Below are 26,931 nucleotides of genomic sequence, written 5' to 3'. Positions count from 1 at the left end.
CGGATTCCGGTCCAGGTATGGCACAGCCGTATTCCTCGTCAGGCCTATTGGAGCCACGTTCACGTAGGAAATACGAAGTCCGCGAACATTGAATAAAAGTCACTCACTAGGTACTCTCCGGTATCACCAGATGCCGCTCGTAGAAAACAATCACTTGCAGGTGTTCTGGCAGTTGTGTGGTGGATTATTCCCATTTCCCGTCGTGAAAAAACTGGAGTCTGTACGTCGTGTTTTGTCCGTAAGGTGTCAGTTTCAAAAGTTAAAGTAAAGCAATGTAAAGTGAATCGGACTACTTGTTAAATTAGCCCCATTTGTTCAGTTCGGTTCTATTCTCCCGAGGCAATGCTGGAACCCTCTCGAGCGAGGAGGTGGTAGCACGACCACTCGCCGGCTTGCCGGCAAGAAAATACCAAACAAAAGCTCCGCAGCTCAGCTTACACCAAAGCTTCGAGCACTTTCGAGGAGGCACGTGTGACCTTGCCAGTGTTAAAGCGCGCCGATGAATCTAGAAGGGAGAAAGAGGGAAGTTATTCGCTGATGGCGGCGGGAGCGTTGTGTGTTCTGCCCTCCCTCTCCGCGCAGGCGGGGTTATAAAAAGAGAAGCCGCGCCTAAGTAAACCAGGTGCGTTTGGACGTCGTGAACGGCACCTCCCAGTTTGTGCATCACACCATCGGCGACCCGGACCCTGGAGGACTCCAACGTACTCCCGGACCTCGAATCACCGTGATCGCTTCGGACGGCCTGGCCTACAACGAAGCCACGCTTCCAAGGTAGCCGAATCACATCCGACAGCGGTGCATCTTCCGGCCCGGTCGGTGAATATTTTGGGACTCTGTCTCTCATATGCATCAAACTGTTCGTTTTATTGGTTAACTTCTTCACCTCGTAATATCCATTTGTTAACGCTCCTGACTATCATTTTGTCTGATTTGGAGCGGTTTCTTTCATTTCAATTCGAGCTCATTTGTCTATCATTATCAGTTTGTTACCTCGTGCTTGTGCAGTGTTTTGCCTGTTTAAATATAGGTCTTTCTGCGGTTTTTAGTGCAAGGCTCTGGCTCATTCTTACCGCTCTGCTCTGCGAAAGCTGCACATCAGACGTCCATCCCCTTCGGCACCTGTGCCCTATAGTGAGAGTGTGGTTATTGGAGCGCTTGAGTAGACTCCCCCTATCTTCTGACAGTATACCCTGTTAAGGAGACGGTGAAAGTCTATGTTCTATTTTTCTCGCCACAATTAGTAAAGCGCCCTAACCGAACGACTGCATCAGTAGCAAACACACTTGATCTTGTACCTACGTCCCACCCCAATTTAGTTTCGAACATTACCCATCTGCCAAGATTAAGGGATCTTACTCTGCTATCGATTCAAGATCAATGCAGCCTGTACCAAGCATTTAAAAACTTCCAAAATAATAATTATTACAGTAAACCCGATTTAATCTTCATAATAACGAAGTTTGCATATTCCTTGATAGTTTCCTCTCCACCTTCAATAGTCGTAGTGTTCAAACTAACTAGGACGTTCGTGTAAATAGGGTGAAACAACTAACAAATAAATACCGTCCTGTTCCCACAATGACAACTAACCGTAACGCGTCATAGTTCGATCCAAAGATTAATCGTCTCTTAAACAATAATTGTCGTATTTACGGGGTCGTGAGGCTATCCTCGAGCAACGCTTGATGGGGAGACTACAAAATAGCGTCACAAGAGCACACCGCGCCAATAAAAAATGCAAAGTATTGCTATTTTACCCCACACTAGCGAATAATATATAAACTAGTACTAAGACATTTCGGCGCATTGTTAACCCCCCCGCCAGCAAAATGTTACCCTGACTGACAGTGCTGGTAAAACCACTACCACTCATTTTTGTGCACAAGCCCTCAAAGAAGCTTTTTCCTGAAATTTTTTAGTAACTCAGATGTCCGTGTTTTTTCTAAGCCTCATTGTGGCTACCCCTGATGCTTTCTATTAATATTTATTACGTTGGCATAGTGAGTGAAATCAGTTCTTGAAGCCTTCCTCATCTCCTAGGTGTGATACCGTCAGTCCTTCATTTTTTTTAAAATACAAGCTCACTTCAATTATACTAACAAAGATTTTCGAACAATGTCTTTATAAGGGCTGTCTCCCCATCGACTTTAACTTTGAAAGGTAACTGCACAGTGTAAAACGGGTAAAGAACATTCACCATCTGACTACCGGCACAGTTCAATAACCAGCATAACTTGTAAAATATTAAGACATATAACATATTCCCACCTAGTACGATTTCTTGAATCGCATTTTTGAACTCGTTTTTTTTAAATGCCAACATGGTTTTAAAAAAAATATTCGTGCGAAACAACTTGTGTCATTCACACACGGACCCAACAATATTGGTAATCGTTCATCTATCGCTGATTGTATGTTTTCCGACTTTTGAAATGGGTTTATTAACGTATATTACAAGCTGTTTCTTCACGAACTACAAGACCTTCACATTGATCCGAAACTTTTATATTGCCTGGAATGTTTTCTTTTTGCCGTTCTCAGTCCTTTTAGGGTAACGGTAACGTCTCTTCTGGCATCCCTATTCTGGTCTGGCTGCCCTGCTATCTCTTGTATACATTACGACTTACCTTTATCCGTTACTGGTCACATACGTAGTTTGCCAATGATTGCGTCCTTTTTCGTGAAATACCTAATGACAATGACCTGTTATACCTTCAATCAGATCATAAAGCAATTTCTGTGTGTTGAAAAACATGGGTAATGGAACCCAACCCCTGAAATTGCAAGTTTCTTCGCGTATGTAGAACTGACCGTGTAATGCCCACTTACCGTCTCAGCGATGCTCCATTGAAATATGCAACACTTACAAACAGCTGGGAATACGTATTACTACCGACCTGACGTGTCCGTGCATACAGCTTACGTAATAATAACACTTATCGCATGCTTGGTTACGTACATCGGAATTTCTCACAGGCTCCCTCAAACAAAAAGTTGACGCTTAAAAAAACACTTATCCGTTCGAAACTGGAATATGCAGCATCAGTTTAGGATCGTAACCACGAAAATCTAACACACTCAATCTAAATGGTCAAAAATAACTCGGTTCATCATATACTTTAACTACAACCGGACTGCTAGCATAATCACCAAGAAATCTAGCCTCGGATTACCACCATTGTGTTCTCGTAGAAATATTCTTCACCTTTGTCTTTTTCATAATCTTTTCTATTACAGCCCGCTCCGCGATGAACTCTTTCCGCCTCCTTGGTACATTTAAACCTCCGCGATAAATCATGCCTGTAAAGAAGGCTTAGCGTCTTGGAGAACAAACTTTTTTTCAGTCATTCATACCGCGTAAATCACAAGAATGGAACAATCTCCTCGCACTGACGGCAAAAACTTTAGACCACCAATTTTTTAAAACTATTTTAGCTAACATTGCCTAATCGGAATTCTACTATATTTTGTATTGTATAATCAGAAGAACATTAAATTTTCCTTGTTTTTAGAGCGTTTAATTTGCCACAGGACATGAATAAGGAGTATGAGTATATGACGCAGAAAGTTTGTTAGACGAACATAAGAATGTTCGCCTCGCGTATAAAGTCAAAGAGGGAACTGTGATGGGGCCCATATATCCATGCGCTGTATGTGAATGCCTAGTCTACGCGTAGGCCCGTCACCTCAAGATGTCGCAGTCTCGCACGACTGAAAGCCAGGCAAGACCACAGCAAGTGGTGTTTGTCGGATATTGCATCTCAGCATTGGCAAACTGGGCAACCGGTGTTTGTAAAACAATTTTTGAAGTAAGGCCATTGGCGGGCACAGGGGGAGGTAAGGCCACCTCTCCCAGATCGTCCTAAGCACAACCTCCTCGCCACGGGTAACACACGGAGGAGGATGGCAGCACACAGTGAAATTAGAGCACGTGTGCGGGGGGCCGGAGGTGTTCCTTTCTAGTTAGTAGGAGAGTCGCATCATCCAGCTTTAACGGGGAAGTCGGAGATGGAATGGAGACTGATAGCGGGGCTGCTACATTTGCCTTGCTGTGGTAGTATGAGAGTATGAGTAGTATGAGTAGTCTGAGAGACTGCGCAAGCAGTTCTTGCTCGCGCAGAATCACACAATGAAGTCGTGAGTTCTTGAGCTTGCGAAGTCCAACGTGTTCAATTGGGCATGCGCATACAGAGCAACTATAGGGGTGATGCGTGCGAGCGCAGCAATTGCTCTCATAGTCTCTCTGGTATTCTTTACAGTCAATACCTCAGCGCTGCCGTCTAATGCTGGAACTGGAACCAAGCGCGGTTGTAATACTGCTCTCAGTATTTGTCGCGCCACGTGTGAGCTCGCACCACCAGTTTTGGTAGCGATACGGCGTACTAGTGCTAGCGTTTGAGCAGATTTCTGTTTAGCCTAAGCGAGCCAAGCTTTCGCCGTTCCTCATCTGTGTATAATCAACCACTGGACTTTGTTTGTTGGGCTCTCTTGCAGTGGTTGCCCAGCCAGTCGAAGGCGGATAGGACAAGCTGCCAATTTTCGGTTAGCCCAGCGGTTTGCAACAGAGGTGTATGTTGTTTTACCTGTTGAAAACTGAATGTCCACTGAAGATGCAAAGTCTGCAGTGATATCTAAGGATGATTGCAGGCAACTCACTTGAGTTTACGGGTCATGGTGCGGGCTCCATGCGGTCATGCCATCGGTGTAAATGAGAAAGTTAAGATCCGGCACATCGTGAAGGCACCTTGCCAGTGGAATCAAGGCCATAATAATTAAGGTCAGAGGTAATAACTCTCCTTGCGGGACATCACGTACAGGAACAAACGACCCAACCACTTCTCGGTAAAGCGCATGGCAAATGTCCGACCTTGAAGAAATGAATAAACAAACTGCCTCACCCACATGGGAAGGTGGAGCATATCAATTCAGTCCAAGATAGCCGCATGACTGATGTTGTTTCATTATTTTTCGTTGTCCATTGCCAGGATGGTTCGTACACCATGACTCTGTGTTTACGCCAATGTTGACGCTGCCTAAACACTACGCCCGTCCTGTGTGCCAAGTTATGGGCCAAAGCCGATTTGCAGGGGTGGTAATACCCTCGCTGTTCAAGATACCACGACGAGCGAGTGGATAGTGTTTTCTGTACAAGCTTTCAATTTATGGCACGTGTGTGACACTGGCCGAGGTTTTTCTAGTACCATCGCGGGCTTGGTAAGTTTTGGTATACAAACGACATGCGCTGCTTTCTAGCTGCAAGGAACGACGCCCCTAAGCAGAACCTCGTCGATTGAATGGAAGACCCCAGTGACAGCATTATTTTCCAAATTCTTGAAGGCTTCGCAAAGTATTGCGTCAGGAAGGACGTAGTTTTCCACTTAGCAGAGTCTATTGTCGCAAGCAATACTGGCATTTGTAAACCCCTACCAATATCCACAACGTCAGAGGCAATGGCGGCTTGTCCACTTGGGCAGGGGGAAATCTTACGCAAGGCAGGAGATTTCGGACAGGCGGAAAATCATAGAACGGAAAAAACACTCTTGGCGCTTTCTTTCCGAAATCTTCGGGACATATCCTAGGGGCAAAGCAAGCGTGAGCAGCGGGATCCAGAGGTCGCGCCAGCGTTTTATTGCCCGGAATGCTCGCCAGAGTGAGGCATTGGAGGTATTCTAGGAGACTTCTCACACCAATTGGGGCACTGACGACTTTATAGGTTCTTTTAGTATTGGCGTACCTTTGCTGTTAGGAACTTCAAGCGCGCGTGGGTGTGTGGGTAAGCAGTATCACAAGAGGCTTCAAGATCTTCTTGCCTGGAAGCAGTCCAGAGATTGAGGTCGATATCCGGCGTAGGCCGATCTACATCTGTCCATGTGGTAGTGTTCGCACAATTGCGCGCCTTTCGTATTCTGTTGATAACGTCTGTTGGCGCCTCCACAAACTGGTCAGCCAGCTTAGACCGAAAGGTGTCCCGACTCACAATACAGCCCTTGCGACCCAATCGGCGGGACCATGGCGCTTATCACATGGGATGGTGATCCCTCCCTCAGAAATCGGGATCCAAGTGCCATAAAAGAGTGCATGGCACTAATCCCCACGAAAGGTCTAGCGCATGAGACGCCTAGAAGGAAACTACACGTCACGTGTCGCTGCGCCGGGCTGCTTTAGCAGCACGAAGTAAGCGTACGCAAACACGTCCCGCACACGCCTGCCTTGGGAACTTGACACGTGGTAACCCAAACCGGAATGACGCGCATTAAATACACCCCCTAACAAAATCAGGCACCCTCGGTATTGCTGCTGGTAGACAATAGTCAGCCTAGAATAATGCGGGAGGGCGAGCAACCTGCTGGCCGCCAGTAGCAAGAAACGACAATCACTGTTGGACTTGTTCTTTGGACGGTGAGTGCCACTACCTCCTCATACGAGTGGCACCCCTGTTCCATGGGCAGTTGAGTTGTCGGGAAATACGCCGCCCCTCACACGGCCACCTTGGACGGAGGCGCCGCAGCCTGCACACGGTGATCGACCATAGATGGGGACACATGGCCACCGAAACCACAAATAGAAGGTAGAGCGTTTGTTTCTTGAAGAAGCAAAGCCCAGACGTGTATCTCATTGTTGAAGGTACGAATCCTTATCTCTCAAATCTTTGATGACAGGCCCTGCAGTTCCCCTGTAAGACGCCGGATACAGGAGGAGTGGGCGTTGTGATTAGGAGTCCAAGCGCTGTAGGAGAATTGATGTCAGGTTGGATACCTAGTTAACAATGAAACGCAACAGCGACGAGGTCGAGTTGTTGCGAATCGGTGACGACTTTTTGGGCACGAAATATGGCGGCTTTTGGCACATCGTAGATGAGGGTGTTGCTGAAAGTTCAGTGCGTTGGTCTGTTTGTTTTCAACTTAAATGTAACTATCGGTGCCACCGGAGTTTAGTGAGCTTTTCTCAGGGGTGAGCGATTTGCTCCTCAACAGCAGCCGTGGTGACATCATGGGGTTCTGGCTTAGGTGTATGCGGCAGGGAATTCTTTTGGCGGCGGCGACCTCCTCGGAGAGCACCGTCACTATACAATAGTCGTTCTTCAGGTACATGACGCCGATCAGGGAGGTCTGGGAAGTCTTGTTCATACAGCTGGAGTGTCGAAAAACAGTTGGTTTTTGGTACGGCAAACGTGCTTGCATTCTCTTTGAGCCTGTAGTTTTGACGACGATGTAATGACTCGGTCGCCTTTCACTTGGTCGGGCACGTAGGAGATGTAATGCGGTAATCATTACTTTTGCAGAGGCCACACTGGTAAGACACATATTTATCAGCCATTTCTTCATCCTGGCATAACGAATGACAGGACCTGTGGATATGACCAGGTCGAAAGCACTTGTAGCAGTACACAACAATAGGCTTGTATGGTTCAGTTCGCAAAATGCAACCGTTGTTTATACACCCAGGCGGAGGTGCAGGAGGCCCTTCCAGCGTTTCGAAGCAGGAGCCTTTTTTCCATGTAGCAATCTGCCATAATGCGGTGTGTAAGGCAGAAAAGCTCACGCTTCAGCACCGCCTGATCTTCTTTGCAATCGACACCGTACACAACCTAGCGTTACAAGTCAGACCCTTCAACTGGGTACTCTTACACTGGGACCACGTCTTGAGGTGCGATCGCTATGCACTTGAGCATTTTCAGGCGTTCCACTGCAGCCAAGATCGGGAACCACAGAGCAACGGTATTTGGCTTCGGCCGAGCATAGAAGCCCCGAAAAGCCTTTGATGACTTGTCAGGATTTTCATGGTTTTTTTTCGCGGTTCTTAATTTTTCTGTTTGGATTTATAATATATTTGTAACTATTGTAACCCACTCCCTTTGCCAAGGCATGTGGCCTAGAATGCATAAATTACAAATAAAAAGAAATTCCTCAAAAACTATTCATTGATGAGGAGGAGAAATTTTCAGGAGAGCACACGTTGACACATATTCATTGAGTGATTAGTGAGAAATATAGGAAAATCGAGGTAGGAAAGCCTGGTATTTGGATTCGACCGAGAATCGAAGCCCTGAAAAGCCTTTAATGCCTAGTCAGGATTTTGGTGGTTTTTTTCGCTGTTCCTAATTTTTCTGTTTGGATTTATATTATATTTGTAACTATTTTAACCCACTTCCTTGCCAAGGCATCTGGCCTAAATAAAATACATAAATTACAAATAAAAAGAAATCCTCAAAAATATTCATTGATGAGGAGGAGAAATTTTTAGGAGAGCACACATTAGCACACATTCATTGAGTGATTAGTGAGAAATATAGGAAAATCGAGGTAGGGAAGCCTGCACCGATAACATCAGTGTCACATAACACTGCAGAATAGAATGTAAGCTTGAGCAACCTTGGTTGAAAAAAAAAGCACAGAAAAAAGCAAAAAAAAGCAGAGTTTGGTATCCCGACGGGACACCAAAGCATCAGATAAATCTGGTGGGACGTAAAAATAAAGAATCGCTTATGAAGGCAATAAATAAGGTGATACAGACCAAAGAAATGCCAGAGATTGCCTTGAAAGTAGGATGAATTATTTCCCAGCAAACCGCGTTACGTTCTGTAGATATCCTGGAGATGTCAGCAATCGACGTTGCAGATGTCCAGGAGACGTACCGTTCGGGTCGGACTTACATATACTCAACGTTCCTACAACTGCAAAAAACCCGTCCGAATCACATGAAGGATGACGTACTATAGACGTCTCATGGTACTTTTATACGCTGTTTACGGGACGTTACCTTAGTGGTACGTCTTATGGATATTGTAGTGTTACATATGCAAGACGTATTGGTACGTCTACTCTACATTGTTTTGCTGTCTTTGGCACAGACATTGCTTTGTTAAATCCCCATCTAGTCTACGTTAGTACGATATTGTCGAGATGAACCAGTATGCATTAAATTTACATTCTTTATACATTATTTAGGAGCTTGGCCAGCCCTCTTTGCGAGGTTGCCTACGTGTCGTGGGCACTTGTGCTTTAAATACATGCCTTCATTCAGCACTGTTTATTGTTACTTGGTGCCTGGTTACTAGAGTAATGTGATTACACTTTCGAAGTGTTGCATACTACTTGAAGTCTCATGTGAAGAGCTAAGCTGACATAAACTCCTTGCAGAAGCACACAAATCACAGCTCCAAACAAGAATTAATGTTGCATCGAAAACAAGTGGCACCAAGCAACAGCAAACCAGCCCTGATCAGCACATGTGCCCTTGACACTAAGGAAACCTAGTGTCATCGCATTCCAGGTACAGACCACACAGCACGGCTGCACTGGCCTTCTGTAAATAAACTATTAGAGATACAATTAGAAACTAATTAAAATGATGGTCTTGCCAAGCTAGCTGTAAAGCTCGGCCAAAAGAAAGCTTTCAAAGTACACATAAAACAAAACAGTTCAGGTAAAACAGTTTATATTTACTTCAAAATTATGCAATATGGTTTTGCAACACAACCAGTTTTGATGCTATATATATATCTGCCTTGGGTTAAAGAGTACAGATTTTATAACAAGAATAACACGAATTTGCACGACATTAAATATGTCACACAGATTGCCAAAAAATAGTAAAGAAAGCAAACATCAACCCAGGTTACAAAAACAAGACAGTTATGTAACTTAAAATATCTCACACTAAGTGAAATGGTTAGAAAACAAAGCAAAAAAAAGTATGTGGAACGACACAAATGATTGAATGGTACATGGTCACAAGAGCAAGACAAATTAATGTACCTAAATAATTCACAGCTAGTGAAAAAAAAATGAGAAGCAATAAAGCAATAGCAGGTAGAAAACAAAGTGATTGAGTGGTAATTGAGTGCCAGATAATATAAGTGACTTTAAATAAACTCACATCTAGGGAAATGATTATGAACACTAGAAAAAACTTGTATATACAGAAATGATTGTACGGTGGTTACAAGAGCAGTATAATTTACGTGACTAAATAATTTACACCTAGTGAACAAGCAGGACAACAAAAAAACTTTGGAAACAAAGAAATTATTGAGTAGTGGTTAGGAATTCAGCTCAAAGTTACACTACTTCAATACTTTACACAAAGCGATATACTTTGGGAACAAAGAAAAAATGTGGCAAGTCAGTTACGACATGAACATAACACCTAGTAATATGATTGAGGAACAATAAAACAATAAAAATGCTTGGAAGCACAGAAATGATTAAATGGTGGTTACTATTGAAAAAGCAGAAATTTACGCTTTAAATAATTTACACCTTGTAAAATGGTAGGAGACCAATAAAACAATTTAAAAAGCTTATAAACACACAAATGATTGAATCGTGGTTGGGAGTACAGTAAAAAGTTACGTGACTTCAATATTTCACACAAAGTAGAATGCTGCAAAAACAATGCAAAAAAAAAATGTGCACACAGAAATGATCGAATGGTAGATACCAGAGAAATTTACACGACTAAAAATTCACACCTAGTGAAATGTTTGAAAACAAGAAAACAAAAAAAAGCTTCGAAGCACAGAGTGATTGAATGATGGTTAGAAGAACAGCTGTGACCTTAAATAACAGAGAAATGATTGGGGAACTATAACACAAAAAAGCTGAGAAACACCAATGATTGAATGGTGGTTACGAGTGCACTCCAAATTTATACAATAAAATTCCACCTTGTTTATGATGGGGAAGAGTAGAAAAAGGTGATATATATAAATGAGTGAACGGTGATTACAAAAAGAGCACAAATTTACGTGACCAAATAATTCCACTCAAGTGAATTGTTTAGGGCACCAGAAAACAAATGTATACAAAGGTGGGTTGTCTTGGGCAGTCTTGGCTTGGGCAGTCTTGGCTTGGGCAGTCTTGGCTTGGGCAGTCTTGGCTTGGGCAGTCTTTGCTCGGGCAGTCTTGGCTTGGGCTGTCACACTGCAGCTTGTGTCTGAAGTGTGAAAGTAAAACAAATGGCCCCTTTCTAAAATGAATGCAACATATTTAAGAGCACTCATTTCTTTGCAGCATTAGCAATAATTATCCCTTGCATAATTACAGTAGCAGATGTCTTACCAACCCACAGAAAGTGTAATCACACTACGCAAAGCTCTTATCGTGAGGGGAAGCACTCAGGTGTGCCCCCAAAATCCTAGTATACCAGGGTCCCTCCCCATCAAATGTTTACAAGGAATTCCTGACAATTGTAACCTTCCAGAAAAAAAGTGCGTGCCAATCCAACCTCTGAAGGTAAAGCGAAGCTGCAAATGACACCCACATGATTACCCATGCGACGTCACTTGAATTCACACACGTGGCTCTACAAGTGAAACCAGAGACAAGTGACATGCACTTAATCACCGCTCACGTGAGCTTCCTCCAAATTTACTCGCACTTGGCGTATACACAAGGCCCGCACACAGCTGTACATGTGCCATGGGCAGCGTACAGCGGCATGACATGTCGCATGATGCTCTCACATGGCATTACTAAGCAAGAAGGCAGGGGAAGCCACAGATGTGCTCGGTGGGTGCCACTCTCATCTGTCACCCTCATCTCCGCATGGATTCGAAGCTCAATCGGTAAGACAATGGGCTCTCTCTACATTTTTCTATTCATTCCAGGTTCGTTTTTTGGTGGTGCCAATAACTTCTTTTATTGGTTCGTGGCAGTTTTCTGTTGACACAAATGGGCATGAAAGAAACCTCGGGGGGTAGAGATACAAAGCTAAACATAGTTGATATATGCGCTTTACTGGGCCCTTTGTAAAGCTTGAGCTACAGATAGCTAGCTACAAAGCTAGTAAAGTTTTGCAAAGTTAGTGTAGTGCTATTTTTAAGTGAACACGAGGTGTCACCTCGCAGTAGAGGCAAAGTTTCCTGCCCCCACCTAATTTAAGTATATGAGCACAGAAATTTCCAATACGGCCTAATCATTAATGAGGTCTTAAAATCACTTCAAAAGAAAGCATATGCCTGTTTTTTTTTGTAATTGTACTGGATCTCAATAGATCCCATAATAGCTCTAAGTACCTCTTTATTCAGATATGCTGGAACATTCCTAGGTGTTTCTAAATACTTCTAATCAAAGGTACTTCCTTTACCTACGTACTATGCTACTGCGCACAATCCCTCAGCAAAAAAAAAATCTGAAGGATGTGTATTTCACAACACACTTGCTTGTGAGAGAGCTGCAAAAAATACCATGGATGCAACAAAATACCGGAATGCTTTTGTCAGGGGGGAAGGTTGCTGGGCTAAGCCAATTAGCCATGGCCAGACCGCGTTTTTTTCTGTCAAGACATGTTCTCTTCTTCTTGTGTTTTTTTTTCTCTTTTTTTTCTCAGGTTTGTTTAATTACCGTTTGTAAATTTATATCCTTCATTCAATGCTTTGTTTTGAATGTAACACAGTTTGTACTTGCCAACCTGCTTGGTCTACGGACAGCAGTATCTTATAAATAAATAAATAAACAAATAAATAAATAAATAAATAAATAAATAAATAAATAAATAAATAAATAAATAAATAAATAAATAAACATTTGACATCTCACCCCACGATATCAGTGCCCTTCATGCTCTTCTCCAGGCCACATCACGTTTTTTCTTTCCCTTTTCTTTCTTTCATGGGTTCTCACTGTCATTCCTCCCAGTGCACCTCTGTTGCCATTGCCTTTTTTTATGTGACAGAAGCAATAAAAAAGGCCGAAAATCTGGCGTCACCATGGCCAAGAGATGGCAGGCACAAGGAATGCCACAAAAGAAAGTAAAGCAATTGATTTTAAAATAATTGGTTACAAATGGCTGCAGGCATTCATTGGACATGGACCCCTCTGAATCCAAGGCAAGCGCATGTATCCCCAACAAACTGAATGATTCAGGTCTTTACCTCACTAAAGGTGGCCCTAGTAGCCCCAAAAAGGCACATAATCGGGGATACACTATAAACATGTAATTTTAGTTGTGCCCGTGATAGCTAGAGCTACGATCACACAGCAAGAAAGTTTTGCATCCACCTCAATGCAGCATACGGCTACAAGGGAAAGCTATACAGATTCCTCAGAAACTTTGCAGTTGAAGAAAAATTCATCCTGGTCCAGGATGTCAACTTGGGACCACTGCTTGAATGGAGCAGTTGCTCTACCAACTGAGCTAACGAAACGGCTAGTCGTTTGTAGACAGAGAACAAATTGATCAACAGCTCGAAGTGATGTCACTTCAAGCTGTTGATTAATTCGTTCTCACGCTACAAACCATAGTTTCTCACTAACTCACCTAGAGTGGAATCTGGCTCTAGCGTCAACGTGATTCGGCGAAGGCGCTCATGCCTACATGAGTGCCGCCTAGAGTGTACTAGAATAAGGGAGTGTCCCGAGCGGCAGCGCCGAGCCACTCCGGTTGGCGTCGACATTGCCAGGTGGCGCGACTGCACCCTTTCGCAGCTGGTCTGGCGCAGTGAGACTACGCGTCTGGCCATGCACTGCAATCTTCTCGCGTTCTCTTTTTGCTTTCAAAGACATTCAGAAGCTAAGCAAGATTCTAAGCGGCCAAACGCAACTTTTGCTTTACCTACTACTGCTCCAGGTCGTTCACGAGAACTGCGGCCTCGATGTGGTGAGCCATTCTGGTTGCAGGCACCTTAGTTCGATCCGCTATCCGCAATTTTGATTCACCTTGAGCTTTATATCTGGCGCGGGCGCTCCTGAATGTCAATGAACTGTCACCTGTGTTCTCCGCAACACGCTGTTAGGCAACACGCCTGACGAAAGATAATTACTTAGTTTTCCCGAACTGGCAGGTGTTCAGTCCCTACACAGGGAAGAGCATCGCAGTTCTAAAAACATATCATTGCTCGCATAGCAGCATTTAAGAGTGTCAAATTTTTTAGCCTAGGTGTCGCAGTCAATTCTGATGTATTATTCAGCGCATGTGCGCAAATAAGCACGTTGACACCCACCCCCATCTCCTAAAAGGAAGTTTAGACCCACCGCATAGCACAAAAACGGAACTAACTGCTGCTTACCAATATGGCAAGGAGTCCACCATTTTTCAGAGATCAGAGGGGCTATCATGGCAAAAGACAAATTATTTTGTGGTTTTTTCTTGTTATAATTACGATCAAAAAAGAATAGTAACTAATGTTAACTAACAAATCTATCAACTATGCCATGTTACATGTTAAGCAAAGTTGTGTATAGCTAATGGCACAGCTTCACTTTTTTTCAAACCCGGTTGCAATATAAATAATATACATTATGTGAACGAGCTAGAACAGATTACATTTTAGTGTGGGGGCACAGTTTATTTCGCACTTTTGTCCAGTTGTACGAGCATTTGCCTATAGTTTAGCATACTTTGCAGATTGCCGTCTTTTTTAATTGCTTCTGTTGATGCTTTTGATGTAGAAGTCAATGCGGGTCATGAGGTAAAACGCGCTCACCTCTGCCGCAACAGCCTTACAATGATCACTGCACCTTAGTTCGCACTGCTGCTTAGCCAACACCACACTCAAAATGTCAAGGAAGCTATCATAAACTCACATGCCAGTCCTTGACGAAATACACTGTTTCACTATTTAAAAAAAAAACACGTCAGAACGCACCCGATTTCACTGAACGCATGTGCACCCACTGCCTTCCACGTTTCGTCTAGTCTGAAGGCCGCAGCGACAGCGCGGGCACGGCTGACTAGCTGCGAGATCGCGCACCAGCGCCCCTAGCCATCCTAGCGGTGGTCGACGGCGCGCGGAACGCCGAAAGCAACGCTGTCTCAGCCCGCTCGAGCCACTCCCCTATTCTAGTTCACTCTAGTGCCGCCATAGTGTGTAGTTCGGCCGGAAGTTCGGTGTGGCATGGCCGGCAAAGACTTTGGGGCTACTCCAATTGAGTTTTTGTTTAAAAAAGTGCTGCCAAAAGTGCCGCTGTTAACAAACTTTATTTTATATAAGACACTGTGTTAGAGGGCTTATGTTTCAAAACAAATTTGGCGGTTATGAAGAAAAAAAAAAGCAGAAGTGCTGCCTTCGGCTCACGCCACCAGATACAGCGGGCCATCCCGGATTTATTTTTAAATATTACATACTTCAAAATGAGTAAGGTTTGCTATGATTTTTTTGTAATATCAAAGATTTAGCTAAAAAAATTGTTTAGATTGTTTTAAACTGTGTTCTTGCTTCCTCTCAATACAGTATTATTATCGTATGCTATGCGTTTTGGCAGGAGAAGCAGATGCAACATAGAGATGCAAGAATTATGTAATCGCGTCGTATTTGTTTTGTCCAAGCAGATATAAACAAACTCATAGGCGCTGCTATTACCACAAGTGAGTCTTTAAGCACGCGCAAAGCATTATGAAATTGAATGAACGCTTTAAATGGCAAATAAATACTGGCTTGTCGAGTAACTATGTATGTTGCCTCATTGAACCTGTCCAAGGCAGCGCATGCTTCCAGGGGTAAGTAAACGCAGCGGTGGCGACGAGCGATGCGAAAATTGTAACTGAATGTGTGCAGAAAACGGATAGTGTGGGCTAGCGTAGCTTATTTAGTGGCTGTAGTGTCGGCGGCGGCGGTGGCAAACAGTATTAAGCGGCATATAACAGGCCGCTGGGACCTTCGTTCGCTTTTTGCCGTCCAGAAGCAGCCCACAAGCGAGCGGCAGCGGTGATACAGTGAACTGTAGCGACAAGCAACGACGACAGAGGACATTGGCGGCAGTGTATTCATTTTTTTCGCTTGTCGCTGTCACCTAGTACACACTGCTGTTGTACCTTTTGAGTTACATTTTTGGCATCGCTTATCGCCGTCACAGCATGTGGTCACCCCTTCATCTTAAGAAGCTCGCCGCTAACGCGAGCATGCGTTAAGTGCTAATCACGCTGTTATTTAGACATATCTGTGATAGCCATTGAATGCCAGAAATTGGCACCCCAAAAACGGAAAAGCACACCGCAAAACAGAACTAACAAGCACTTCAGAGCCGAGAAGCCTTATCCATAGCCCTTTGTACTAGTCACTTGGTGCCAATCCGATTCGCACACTACTCACAATTCCCATGGCGGAGTGCGATCGCAGCGACACTTTCCGCTCTAGGTGATATTGAGAAACTCTATGCTACAAACAACTAACCTCCTGGTTAGCTTAGTTGGTAGAGCAACTGCTCCGTCCAAGCAGTGGTTCAAATTCACATCCTGGAACAGGACGAATTTTTCTTCAACTGCGATGTTTCTGAGGAATCTGTATAGCTTTCCCTTGTAGCTGTACACCGGATTGAGGTGGATGTCAAACTTTCCTTTGCAGAAACTTACTCCACCTTCGGGATTCTGCCTAAATCTGGTCGATGGTGGAAATGTGCTGGGAGAAAAAAATGGCTCCAGTCCACGGTGTGAAGGTGGTTGTAAAGCAAAGCTTTAAACGACACCCAAAACAATTGCCCATCTCACGTCACTTGAATTCACACACGTGGCTCTACAAAGAGTGAAACCAGAGATTCTGCCAGCCATTACTCGATGAAATTTTTGAAGGTGGCGTCCCGAACTCAGCAGCAGCATCGGCCAAGGGCGGGCTACAGCGGCGGACGCCACCACTGTAGCCTGGCCGTGAGTCGGGAGAAAGAAGACGAATAGGAGCGTCTTTCGAAGGGTGAGACAGCGGAACCTAGCCATCCTGAAGCGCTAGCTAGAGGATACACCACTGCACACAACAAGCACACACACCGAAACAATTCGGCATGTGGGCTTAGTGATTCCCATTTATACCGATCTAAACAACAGCTAGTTTAGTAAGTTTGAGAATAGCGAGAAAGCTGAGGAACTTTTTATATCCTCTATTTACCAGAACCAGTTGCTCCTTTTGACTTTCGTACTACCTCTTAGAACACAACCAAATTGGTATTAAGCAATAGAGAATACACAGTCCTATTCTCCCATTCGTGGCAAGCAGTGCGCAAAAGGTGGTGTTTTTATAGCGCGAGATGTCTGTATGTGGCCTCTACATTTCGTTTTTCACCCTGCAAACCAATCCTTAATGCATCTTTGCCGTACGACCACTTAATTAAGTCGTGTAAAGGTTACCCAGGAGGTGCTGTCGAACAAGTTATTCAAGCCGTGCAAAGGAAGTGTGCAATGGACGCAAAGCTGGACCAAAACAGGCCCAAAATAACGGTAAGTTAAGCAGATGACAAAACCATACAAAGCCATGCCAGCCACCTCTGCGCGGGAATGCTGGGTAAATTCGCCGCCTCATCTACAGTGTGCTCCGTGAGTGAAACCCTCCGCACCCCCTTTCCCTTTGCTGCGTTGGGAATTTATTGTCCTGCAAGCCGCAAAAGAACCCTTGGCTAGTAGAGCTAAAATTGTTACCTTTTCTGACGCAAGCCTGTGCCTGGCAGGAGCATGACGCAGCCATTCCCGTATAGCTGCTTCAACTTCAAAGTCAGTTGCACCATGCGAAGACTTCACAGCAGCTGTGCAAAAAGATACATTAGTGCTCATTAGTGCCACAGCAACATCAAAATCTTCACTTACAGTTGAAACATAGCCCTGGAAATTTCTCAGATTAAAACCACAAATTGACCACATGGCCACAGTGTCGCCACAATTTTAAAAGGGCCATGGACCCTAAGATTCGTTCTATTTACAAGAACTAGTCTCCAGTGACCCATTCAGTTCTATTTCAGCCACGATACACCTTTTTGAAAAGACAAAATGCAAGAAATATTGAAGAACTTTTCAATTTTGGGCTACACGAAGTTAGCATACGGCGAGTGGGGGGGGAGGGGGGGATACTTTAAGAAGATATCAGTGTGTTAACTGCCCATTATCATTTAATTGACTAGCTCAAACCCGCCCCAGTCCAATGCGCAGTAATGTGCCTTGGTGCTGGCTTGGGCTGGCCCCTATTGCAGAAACACAATTCCCCGACGTCACAACGAAATCGCTGGAGAGTGGCTGGGGAGTTCCCACCAGCTCTTCTGTTCCCATTAACATCGCAATTTCCTCGAAGTTTGATATAAATTGGTATCCAACTTGTTGATGCCAGTTTTCCTGTTGAACAAAACTCGTATTTTGTCTTCATGGCCCCTCTAGAAAAGTTATTTTGCATTCAGTAGCGCTCAGTGCAAAATACGTCAGTTGCTGTACACACAATGACTGCATCTAGGTTGCAATAAATTGCGTGCTTCTAAAGCCTAAAGTGTTTAAACTAGATGAACCACCAAATTCTAGAAGTTTACCAAGGCAATAACACCCACCTAAAAAATTGAGCCAACGTCTAAAAAAATGACTGCAGAAATTCACGATATTTAAGTAGTTGCTTGAATCCATTCTCAAGATCAGATTGATTGATTGATTGATTTGACTGCAGGCTTTAATGTGCCGATGCAACACAGGCCATGAGGCCCGCCGTAGTGCAGAGCTCCAGACTAATTTTGAGCACCTGGGGATCTTTAACGTACGCCGAAATCTCGTGCACACGGGCGTTTTTGCTTTTTGCCTCCATCGAAAAAAGGCGCGGCGGTGGCCAGGAATCGAACCCGCGTCCTCGTGCTTAGCAGCGCTGCACCTTATAACCACTGAGCCATTTGCGTTGGGTATTCTCAAGATCAGTGGGGCGGTGTCAAAGAAGGAAGGTGAGAAAGCGTAAATAAGGTGAGGCTTGGGCAGCCTCACCTTCTTTACGCAGCTTTACCACTGATGGCTGTTACAGCAACAGCTTCTGCTGCAGCATGCAACTTATCATGCCACATTGCAATGCCAAACTGTTCAGCAAATAAAGAGCACAAATTAATATGTAAACAGGCCATGCAGACAAAATACAACTTTGCTGACTTTGAAAGAACTAGCCTTCGGTAGCTCACACCACTCCATTCCAGCCCAAAAAAGACGTTTTCTTTAACCAAAACAATGCAACAAATATTGAAAAGCTTTGCAAGGCACTGACGTAATTTGGGCAGAAGTGATGTATTATGGGCTGCCACTATCAACATAGTGATCAGTATGTTAACTGCCTGTTAGCATTGAAGTAGTAGAGTTAAAGGAATTACCGTATTTATTCCAATATAAGGCGAGGGTTTTTCTCAAAATCCGTAGTATCAAAGTCACACCCCGTCTTATATTCCAAGCTCAGTATATATGGTGATGTTGGTGTGAAAGTTTTGGTTTCCACATTATGACCAAGAGTTCAAAAACACTGTTAGAAATGCAACATAGAGATTTCAAAATAACACTTTACACAAATGCAGGCTGCAGATAGTAATTACAGAGTTTTGGCAACTGCAAGTGTGCTGAAAAGCTTGTGATACAGCAGAGGCCATGGCAGCAGATGTATCCGACCATGTGATCGATCTAAGCCAGCAGTAGCTGCTTCAAGCCAGTAAAAGCCACAATGCTTGCAGACAAGTCAGGACGCCATCTTGCATTTTTTGTTGGAGTTCTCGGAGTCCCTCCTGCAAGATTTTTATAGTGTTTCTAAAGTGGAATTCTCTGTGTATGCTGGGGATCGCTGCCCAGTGTGTGGTGGACACTTGGGCAGCGATCCCCGAAGCCATGGTGGCAGCAGCCTCCCGCAAACACTGCGTTTTTATTGCTCTTGATGGCACTGAGAACGCTGCCCTCTTCAAGTGCATAAGTTGGAGAACTCGGATACCACCTCTGAGCACAGCAGTTTCTGAGCGTGCATGTCGTCTCCCGCAGAATAAATATCTTCATGCGCAGATAATTTGTGAAAACTGGGTGTCTGCTTTGCTGAAAGGTAAGGAATTTAATTGTCTTCCTTCCTTCGTTTCATATTGGCAGAAATATACTTTTTTTCTTTTTTGACCCTCCAAATAGCACCCTCCTCTTATAAGTGCATACATAAGGTAATTGCCCAGTCATTTTTCTTGGAGGTGGCTTTGGTTAGAGGTGCATCAACATGCTTCTGTGATATCACACAGACATCTCCAGGAAGTGGCTCAGGTGTCAGCACTGCGTCACATGCTTTTCCTTAGTATGCAGAGTATTTGTTTCAGGCCTGTGATAAAATTGGCATTATTGTTATCGGCCCAAAGAACAAAAGAACAAAACTTGTATTCTGTCTTCATGATTACTTTAATTGTTAGCAGCCAAGGTCTCCCTAGATGGGCTGTCCAATGAGCTGTAGGGTTACCACTGGGGAATCCATTTCATGGCTACTTTCACTAATCATGCTTGCCAACCTATAAAGCGATCATATTATAGTCTTCTTTTTTTGCGTGTTTTTTGTAACCTTTTTCACCTAGAGTTCCCATCTAGCAAGTGGTAATAAGCTGCAACGACCAGCATCAGCTTGTCATTGCTGCCAGTAGTCTGTTGCTGAGCTTTGCAAGCTAAGCAACATCGCTATTTTCTGCTGCCAGTTGGAGATGCTTGGCAATGTCACCTTTCCTCATTGATAAAGCAGAGTGCTGCATACTGAGCTATTCTTTTCATGCAATGTTTACTCAAAGTACAATACTGCATTCAACACAATGCAGACCTGTTCAAAGTTCAATCAGGGTATCCCACTGAATAAAGGAAGCAAACTGTGCGGTAATATCAACCATCGTGATTTGTATGCCTTAAAACTTTGCCAAAAACACAAACTAGTAAAATTCACTGACATCATCACATCCCAAGGCAGTTTCATAAGGACCACAGCGGATATTAACTACAGAACATTATGTAAACAAGAGGTTAACCCTTTGCGGTTCATTGCCTGGCCCTCCCCGATAACCGACAACTCAACATGGCCACAGTGGTCCCCTGCCGGGCTTGCCCGGCTTTGGAGTCTAAGATTAAACTTCGTGGGCTTCCTCGCTGCAATGTGCCCATATTCTTTGTATACATGATGCACCACCTCTAGAGGAATAAGGGAAATTTGTTAAAGTTTTCTCACTGCACTAACGTGCAGCACAATGTCCAGAACAGGCCATGTGGATTCTAGAGCGTTTTCACTTGAACGCTGTTTTCTCAGAAGCCTTACTGTTTCCTCATCACGTGCGTTCTATGGCGGCGCACTGACATAAAGCAATGATGACTTCAGTGATGAAGAGAACTGCATGACTCCATCAGTTAGCGATTACAGGGGTTCTTGCACAGTTTGCGTTCTTTTTTGTGGTGCCCGAAACTGCCAAAATGGTTGCAAGCCATAACAGTCGGAAAGGGGGTAAAAATTCTGTGCTACAAAGGCTCAGACAAACTTAATACCTCTTCTAGCAAAAAAAAGTAATAAGCTGCCGGTTGTCAACACAGCTGACATTTGCACAGGATGTGACTGACAATAGAAATTGGGGCACTATACATTGTCTGGTGAAAGAATTTGATGTCTGTAATAACATGAAGACATCAACTTACACACAATGCCAGGTGCCAGTCGCAGCTGGGAAAAGGAGTGTTTCCCCTTCTTGCCCAACCATGAAAACTCCATGGCTAAGCTGTCCGCCAACAGCAACTATAGCAGGCGCCTTGCACAAACTGCCGCTGTTGAGCCTCCCTGGCTAGAGAGTTCTTCAATCTAGGCATGGGTACAGGAAATGTGTTGTTAATACAGCCTTTAACATTGATGTGATACAGAAATCAAGGGTAATGTTCATTCGAGCTTACTCCACTGCACACCAGTGACTTTCAATGTGTAACGAGATATAGCACGGGGGTTTTAGTGACTGCTAAATCACCTGCTGTAGCAATAAATGCATCTGTACGTTGTTTAATTAAGAGGTGCTCACCTGGAATATAATAAATTTTCTGTAGGTACCCATTGTGAGTGAAGCAGCTGGCAAGGCATTTGATTGGTGAGAAGAAAAAAAAGAGGAACCAGTCATCTGACACAGTACACACGCTCCTCTCCTCAAACTACACCACAGAAAAAAAAAAGAGGCAATGCTTTCATTCACACATTTCACTTTATGCCGCATGGCAACTCCAACCTTAGCCTACACCTCGGGAGAGGGGGGGGAAGAAAGAAAAAGAAGAAAGTAAAAGATTGTGTTCTGATCATGGTGCACCCACGGTACTAGCCAGGCTTTTGGTGCTATGGTGTATGGACTTCCAAAACATCAATACACTGCAGATACACTTCTATAAATGAATATATATAAAAAGCTAAGCCCCGTTCAGCATTTTGAAACTTCATGCAGCAGTGCCTGCTGCATGGAGGAAAGGAAAGCTTAGGACAGGCCGTGACGTCGTGTTTCGGTGAAGCCGCTATGCTATTCTTGCAGGTTGCCCCTTTTTGCTAATGTTTTGCACGCACATGCTACTCTTTCCACATCTCTTTTGCCACTGCTGTCTGCTTTGTCTCCTTCGGCTGACCACTGGGTACTGGCTGGGCAGCTCAGAGACGTAGTGCCTTGATGGGTCAGCCTGCAGTGCTGTTGCTATGATGCAGTTGCCAGTGGCCACTGAGCCACCGCGGCGGGTAAATTTAATCCCAAGCCTCCCCCTGCTACAGCATACCTCATAGCCCACATGTGGCTTCAGTGCACTGAAACCCCACAATCAATCAACTTGCCGTCTGTGTACCTGGCTCGTAGGCGAGAGACTAGAGATAAGTACTGAAAAAATGATACCCCCGGTAACGACAATGCTGCTTACAACATGTAAAATAAAAGTATGAACTGTAAAGCCTGAAAAAGCGCACTGTTTTAACATGAATACCTTTATTACTGAAGTTACAATATTCACGTAACTTGCTCATTAAACCTAATGCATATTTAACCTTGACATAATACCTTTTCCATCACCCTTCACTCTCACTGCATCGTTCCATCATGCTACCTTTATTTGACAGCATTACATGTCCTAGTCTTGATTTAGGTTCTTAATATTGTATTAATGGCTTTTTACAAGGTTTACGGTTTCTCTCCTTTCCTTTTTTCTGCCCTGCACACCAATTTCAAACTAAAAGCTACATTCTCATTAAATGCAGCAAAGCAAAATATTCACCTTTTCACAGGCAGAAACGAAGCAAGCTGCACAGAACTATCTCAACTGCTCCTGCCTGAGGGGAGCAGGGCTTTATAACCCTCAACTCGTGGACAAATTTCTGTGCAATGCAGTAACAACTACAGAGCCGAACGACACTGTTTTGCTGCGCAGCTGGACGCAAGTCCAACAAAAATATTTTGGTGGGCATAATCTCAGCAATTTAAAAACAGAGCTTATTGCCTTCAATAGATATTGCCAATAAAGTGATAGTCAGAGTTTGTAAAACAGAGCATTAAATGTAGATTTTTGGGCTTCTTGTTTGCCGTGTTTGCCACTGGCATCGGATAGGTTCTGGTCAGGAGAAAAAAAACACGGTGTTCTTTTTGACAGCAGCTTTCTTCCCATACAGCAGCTCGAAACTTTCTTCACCCCACTGAATTTACTTGAGAACAAAAAGCTGTCAAAACAAACGAAGCGAGTGGCCTGCAAAATGTGGGCCCAAGTGACACTGACGCAACTGGGACTCTCCATCATTTCCGCATTTCATTCGGTTAGCCGAATGAGCCTGGCGTAAGCTGGCGTAAGTGAGCCAACGGTCGCATGTCTCAAGACGAAGGTCTTAAAATGGTAAAACAGCTTCGTTTGGCAATTGGAAGACCACTTGAAGTTGTGTAATGACAAGAGTGCAGCGGTATGACAGTTTCACCTTCAACGCACTCAACACAATCCAAATGAGATTTTACTTCGTGCCGTAGTGGGTGCGTTCTGCTCTTTCGTTATACCATGCCTGTACTATTCAAGCACGTTGCATGTCTGTGGTACTGCCCAGTTTCAGCCCCAGAAGAGTTAACATATCAGAGAATGCCTTCGAAACTACATATAATTCAAGTTAATTCATTGATGGTACAGAGCTGGACGCTACCATTCATACAGTAAATGATTAAGTTGCTCCGAGTTCTCCAGCAAAAACATTGGCTTGTATTGAGAAACAAATGGGGTGTAGGGAAGGAGATGCCAATATGCCTGCATCAATGAGCGTGGTTCAGTGCATTCAACTACGGATCTCATGCAACGAAATGATCTGTAGCAAATGCGCATCTGTCACGCCAGAACTGAACTCAAAACCAATTTATCAGTCAATACACTGGCGCAGTAACACAAAGAAGTTTGCTCTCCCCTGTAGCCTCTGTCAGAAAGGTGTCCCCTAGTACTGTAGTCTGCACAAAGGATCTAGACACTGTACTGCACAGGCTAGGACCGGTGGCAATGGGCACATAACTAGTAGGAAACTGTTTTAATGGCCCCCTAAGAAATACCAGGGGACCACAGGGGCAATTACATGATTATGAATATGGTCGTGAACTTCGCGGAGTGCCTTTTTATTTCGAACATGCGGCTTTGAAGTAACCTTCGGCATGTTTTGAAATCTACCGCAAACGTGCGCGGCACCGCTGACATGCCAGCTAAATGGCTAAAAAAAATTGTAGAAATTACAGAATGAGAACACTGATGGGCATTTCAGAAACGAGCACAAGCAACTGCCCACTTCTAATCCATGCCACGCACACACTAGTCTTCAAAACGTGCAATGGCAGATGTAGAAAGGCTACATTTAGAAAAAATACAAGGCGGTTAAGGACACCAGTAGGGCAGCATGCGTGCTCCTCCGATCGCTCTACGCCTGACAACGAATTAATTAAAAAGTGCGTTTATGTCAGAGCGCGAAATTTTTCGCGTACTGGTCTTTCGAGCTGAAAACTTGTGACGTCTACGATGCTAAGTCGAACGTGAGCGCATAATTGCTGTCATATGACGGGATGCCGCCTCCAGAGAACGAAAACCAATTACACAGAAAAATGCACTCTGAGAAAATTCAAAAACGTATTTCAAAAATAACGGCACAACTGACACTGACAAAAAGGCTCTGCTGTGGACTTCAAAATACCAAGAAATGTGCACACTCGTTTCTTATCACCTCGCCTAAGCCGAACACAGATCAACAAAGAACTAATACCACACAACGACACAACATATACTACTACGCACGTACTTTCTTGAACGGCAGTCCTTTCCAGGGCTCACGGGCGGCGGCGTCCATCCCACAGAGCACGGGAACAGAATGAAAGCCGTACGTTTCCTTCTCCGAACTTTCCCAGCCCTCACGGCCCACGCGACTGGGTTATAAAGATAATATGACTGATATGACTGTATAGTTGGTATAGTTTCAAAATCTTGGGATAACGGTACAAAAACGAAAAAAAAAGAAAAAGCAATCCAATGTTGCCAACTGGTTACAGCAAACTGTAGAACTGTTGTTAGCTTTATATAACGCGTTTTTGTTTCGAAAAATTGTTAAATAATAAATTTTGGCCTTTCTGGACACAATTTGCCATACTGTTTTGAATGTGTCATAACACTAAGCCATAGCACTAAGCTGCATCATAGCCTCCTTTGCATAGCAACCACAGTTGCATAGCAACGAGGGCTAGTACCAGCTGGAACTAAAAATTAAGTTCTTAATACATAACTACAGTTATTTCAACTGTATAATTGCTTGAAATAAACCGCAATAATAAATTTTAACAAAATCAAAGCCATACATTTATTTTATTAGTTTTTTTACAATGGCAGCTGGTGGCTTCTTTTTGAGGAGCCGTAGCCGCGTAGCCGGCCATGGTGGCCGTGGAGTCGCACGGTCACGCCATGGAGGAAGAAAACGTTTCTTTCCTCCATGGTAGACGCGGAAGAATGGGAAGAATGGTCGTCGATAGCAGTAGGATTTCTTTCTTTGTGGTAGTGCCTCTAGTGTGACAGTTCATTAAGAGTGAGTATTTGCTGCTAACTACTGCAGCTAATCCTCATTATATTTGTGTGCGTGCGCCTCGTTACTGGGGCCGTCAAAATGCACAAAAATGACGCCCGAAGACGCTGCTATGTGGTGTTCAAAACGCGGATTTTGTGGTGCGTGCTGGCGGTGTGATGCTTTACCTGTGGTCCGGCCAAGTTGTAGCAGAAGTGTGCGCTTGAAAAAGTCCTCTGAAGTAGTCGAGCAATCTGCCACCGAGTCGCTGCAATGGGCGGTCATCATTTTCCAGGTGGGTAAGTTTATTTGGGTGTCGTTTACAGGCAACATTTTGCGGCGTGTATTGCTTCACTCGCACAACTGTGAGGAAATATACATCAAAAATTAAAGACGAAATCGACGTGAAGTGTGTAAAGGGCCGTCCAGGCAAGAGGGAGACCAGCTGATTAGACGTCATCTGCAGTTCTGGGACTTGGTGTATAGGTTCCGCCCGTGCTGCATTTTCTGGTGGCAGTGTTTAGCGTTCTGTCTAGGAGGAATGCGCTAGGCACTACCAAAAATAAAACGTTTGATTTGCTGATTGAGTAGGCGACAGAACGAAAGGCCACCACTGCGGGTTTCCCTTTTTTTTCGTCTTGTGTCCTCTACTCTGGCCCTTACCAGGTACTACATTTAACTGCTTAGCTTAAGTTACACCTGTTGAAAACAAACTGACTTAGCAAGCAGCATTTTCTGCCACGAAGATCGAGTGACAAGGAAGGTTTCCGTCTGCAGTAATACAAGTATCGTTTTAATTCATGTAGAATGCAGCCACATGTTTATCACAACTAGCACGGCGTGATTCTAATAGTAGGGCTGTGCCTAGAGCCTCGTAATCATGCTCCGCCACTTTGGCGGCCCAATTGCATGTTAGTAGTTACAGCGGCCGATGTGCATAATTTTTACTGCGGCGTGCACTGTTGCGGCACACTCAGCGTTGTGCTGTGTGGTCCTCATTTTGAATCGGTGCACTTACAGTGACAACGGCCAGTAAGAAAATGAGTGCTGACTGTTGTGCGGTTTTAAAAAGTGTTGCAAGGTTGACTCTGTAGTTATATGCCTCCTGTGGATGCAGTTGGTGTTCGATGATTTGTCAATTTTTGTATTTCAAATGAATGGGCAAAATAATCATGTCAGGAAACTGTTAACAGTGCAGTGATATATAAACAGTGAACCCTTCT

The 26,931-nt window shown here is 44.1% G+C and overlaps 1 long non-coding RNA gene across 1 annotated transcript; it reads right to left on the bottom strand.

Annotated features, from left to right (window-relative positions):
* Positions 1 to 10,821: 10,821 nt before the first annotated feature.
* LOC144160833 (uncharacterized) lies at positions 10,822 to 25,151 on the bottom strand. Its single transcript, XR_013320400.1, has 4 exons — positions 24,959 to 25,151; positions 21,337 to 21,496; positions 17,347 to 17,450; positions 10,822 to 10,938 (listed from the first exon to the last, which is right to left on the bottom strand). It is a non-coding gene; the product is annotated as an uncharacterized LOC144160833 (long non-coding RNA).
* Positions 25,152 to 26,931: the final 1,780 nt, after the last annotated feature.

The sequence above is a fragment of the Haemaphysalis longicornis genome, unplaced genomic scaffold, assembly GCF_048455015.1.
Source record: "Haemaphysalis longicornis isolate Haplotype H1 unplaced genomic scaffold, Haemaphysalis longicornis Haplotype H1 scaffold_11, whole genome shotgun sequence".
Lineage (NCBI taxonomy): Eukaryota > Metazoa > Arthropoda > Arachnida > Ixodida > Ixodidae > Haemaphysalis > Haemaphysalis longicornis.
This window is presented reverse-complemented; position numbering and strand designations above follow the sequence as displayed.